This window comes from Hyalella azteca, unplaced genomic scaffold (assembly GCF_000764305.2).
Source record: "Hyalella azteca isolate HAZT.00-mixed unplaced genomic scaffold, Hazt_2.0.2 contig5344, whole genome shotgun sequence".
In the NCBI taxonomy this organism is placed as follows: Eukaryota; Metazoa; Arthropoda; class Malacostraca; order Amphipoda; family Hyalellidae; genus Hyalella; species Hyalella azteca.
Window position 1 is genome coordinate 185,658 of NW_025935538.1, and position 3,813 is coordinate 189,470.

Here is a 3,813-nt window from a genome sequence, read left to right on the forward strand (position 1 = left end):
TGTTCGTGCCATATTAGGAATAGCTTGTTTACGAATATTTTTGTCAAGAGTTAATAGGCCATTGCTACAGGGTAGTGCTTTTCTGATCTGCCGGATGATGATGAAATGTTTAATTACCATAAAATATAATGTTTGCTTTCCATATCGTGACAAAGAACAGGTTCTTCTAATGTATTTATACTTTGAACATGAATCCAAATTCTAAAAATAAGTCTCTATTTTTGACAGCTACACTTCGCCAAACATAAAAAACATGTAATGAGAAGTGGAAGATAACAGTCGTAACGCACAGTTCTATTATAGTTCATAAGATCCCTCAAAATCTTACTTTTCTTATCAGAGTGTTTCTCATTACATGAGTAATGTGATTTAACATCTTGAAAGAAGCATTGAATTGACGACAATTTTCCCTATTCATTTAAAGTTCAAAAATGGCTAGGAAAATGTTTTATAAATCGACTAAATAATATAAAAATTGTAGAAAACTGCGTCGGAAAATATATATCTTTGGCATTTCGGTTTACTGTATTTTTAATTTTGTCATCTGTAAATCGACAAGTAATTTTTATAATCACCTATCTTCACCTTCTCTGCGGCGACGTTGCTAAATTTAAGAAATTTTGCTGTGCAATATATGAAAGATTTATTCGAATTATTGCTCTTTATGACGAAATTATTATAGACAAAGTGAAGCGCCACGCAGAATTGGTTTTCAAACTATATTTTTCACTCAAGGAATAATATGCATTTTCGTATAAACCTAAACCCGGGTGCGTTCGTTTATATACAATTGTAAGTCCCAGAAAATCTCAAGGAAATCCAACATAAAAACCCACATGTTTGTGGGAAGTCAAATACCAATGCCTTGCATAAAGGCATACATGTGGCGACCGGCAAAGAACGTCCTATGAACGCCACTAGGTCCACAGCATCGTGCTAAGTGCCGCTGCGAGGATTTTTTTTCATCTTTGACGTAGGTTCCGAACCTAATAACCGCTTGACTCGTCGGACTTGTAAGTGTGGTCGCAGTATCATACATACAAGCACTCGTATCCCGACCATCCGCTAGGTCGTTTGTTCATATTTCTTACTTCGATCACAATATTGTTTGAACTTGTATTTTGGATTTGTTCGACATATATAATTGAATCCACATATATCATTGAACGTGGCCATTTGGCATGAATTTTTTCCTTTTTTGCAAAAGAGTTGTTTACTCCAGAATTGTTCTTGACATTTGCCCTAGCAAGCTTAATAGCGCGCTGAATTGAGCTCAGTTTAGTTATTGTTTTTTTAGCTGTGAGTAAGAAGTGTTCATGACTTGGGCTGGCATAGGAAGTATCTAGCAGTCCTTTTGCAGAGGCCTGAATTCGTTCGTACTTTTGCGATAGTAATTTCACTTCCTGTTGACTCCTACATTTACGAATTAACGTTCTAATTACTTTACTTTTGCTCTACAGTTAAATTTATATGCAACTGCTTTGTTATAATATTGTATAGTAATAATCACCCGTTGAACTAAAAACACCTTTTTGGCAAATTTGCACAATAATTTTTAGTCCATGTGATAAAAGCCTGATATTTGCTGTGAGGTCGTTCACTGAAAACCATGAGATTGTTTGCTTTAAAACCCATTTAGATAGGTTTGCAAGGAACGTTCATCTTGTGTGCATTTGCCGCAAGTATCCTCCCGACTATCCTCCTTCATGGAGGCCCCTCGTGATAACCTTCCCGCCATAACTCCTGTCTTGATGCTCCGCCCTCCCCTCTCTCCCCTAATCATTGTCGGTGAAATTATAAGTTCCTCCGTCGGTGCGGGATTTATGAAAAGTTGAAGGTGCTGGCCTTCGTCTTTTTCTTTGACGTTTTTGTGTGTTTTTCTTTTGTTTAAGAACCCTGGTGTTTGCTCAGGAATAAACTAACGTTTAATAAGTGATGAGGCTGCAGTAAACTTGTCTGCGTCACGCCGCATCGTATACCTCGCCAAGACAACCTTAACGGACTGACAAAATGGCAAGCATGTCGTGGTCGTGCTTTGACTTCTCGTCAGATCTTTGTTCTCGCTTTAACAGTTTACGAATGAGCCTGCTTCATGTGAAGAGGAAAACTATAGCCTTCACGTACCCACGCAAAAGTCTGCCAAAACTCTGCTCGGGTCTCTAGGACGCCGTTTGTTTGGGAGACGCTCTGTCTGCCTCGATAATATCGTTGATTAGGTACCTCAGATCTCTACGGGGTTTGTGAGACCTCCATGCTCAGGTCTCGGGTGTACGATAGCAAGAATCTGTCCCTTGAGTAGCTGAACAACGTAGTGAAGGTAATGCCCTAATTTATTTCTTTGCAAATCCATATAATAATCACGAAAGAAAGCAGGTCAAGTTTTATGATGATGACGGTAATGTTTCAAGATTCATAATGAAATATATTAGATTTTACAATTTATTATTATTTTCGTCTTAGGTACGAAATGTATTACCCAAATTAAAAGTTATTACTTTTACACTTATTTTACATCCTATTTACAATCTCTGTGCATTCACAGCGAACCGGGTTCGGCTCTATCGTATTTTCAAGTCTTGTGTCCATGGGGCATGCGAGACTGAATTAAATACATATAAATATGTCTCGGTTATTTGTGCTTTTCACTCTTAGCAATGCTGTTCTTCTGTGAATGATTTCAATCGTTTTACAGAAAACATCAAAATTATTACATTAAATTATGAATATTAACCATTACGCGAATAATCACAAATGTTTATGATGCTTTTTAACGTGCAATACCATAAGGCGGTGTGAGATGTGAAATATTAAAGAAAGTGAAATATTAAGCAAAGTTTGCCCGTGTCATTACCTCCGATTTATTTGTTCTTCGGTCAGTTGTAGGTATATCTGTGGAACTGCGTGTGATGCGCGCTGTAAAATTGTTTACATTGACCTGAAACATACAGGAACTGATATACCTGATGCTAAACTGACATAATTGCTAAAATATAGAATAGCTTTCGTTATTTAACAAGCCCGAGTAGCAAGTTATCGGTAATTGTTGAGCAGATAGCTACTTTAGCAGCGTTCAAGGCATAGCTATATACGGCACTGTATCAATTGTGCATTCGCCGTTAATTAATATTAAACACAAGGAATGCATGTTTGATAATGACAACTTTGTTAAATTTAATCTTTTAAGATCGTGTTCAGTTCATGGCAGTCGTGAGCCTATGTATTACATTCAGTGAATTTCTACTCAAAGTCATTTGAGTGGCATGGACTTGGTTCTTATTTTGTTCAGTATTTGGGATTTGGTAGCTTCCGTACTACGTAAGCACGGAGTTGTTCATCTAATAAATAACACGATGGCTGTTTATACAGTCTCAGAAAGCGCCAACCTTGCCCTCTCATGCACCTTGGAGCCTAATTGCAGTCTCTAGCGAGGTGGCCCCCTAGCAACAGGTTTGGCGGGGGTATCTAGCGGGAAAGTTGTGTCGAGGTCGGCAACAGACTGGGAGGGTCAAAGGTAAAATCCTTATTGAGTCTCGGTTGTTTCCCTAGTTTTCTCGTCTCGCTAGAATGCGGTAAGGATGATACTTCCTGTTCCCGCGTCCCAATGTACATTTTTGTTGCAAAAGTTTTATTTGCTTTTTGTAAATTGATTGAAATAAAATCCGACTTCAACAAACTGGTCCGTTTTGCCGAGTGTACTGATCAGCAGCTGGGAGTTATTATGTGACAGCAGCTGGGAGTTATTATGTGACAGCAGCTGGGAGTTATTATGTGACAGCAGCTGGGAGTTATTATGTGACAGCAGCTGGGAGTTAT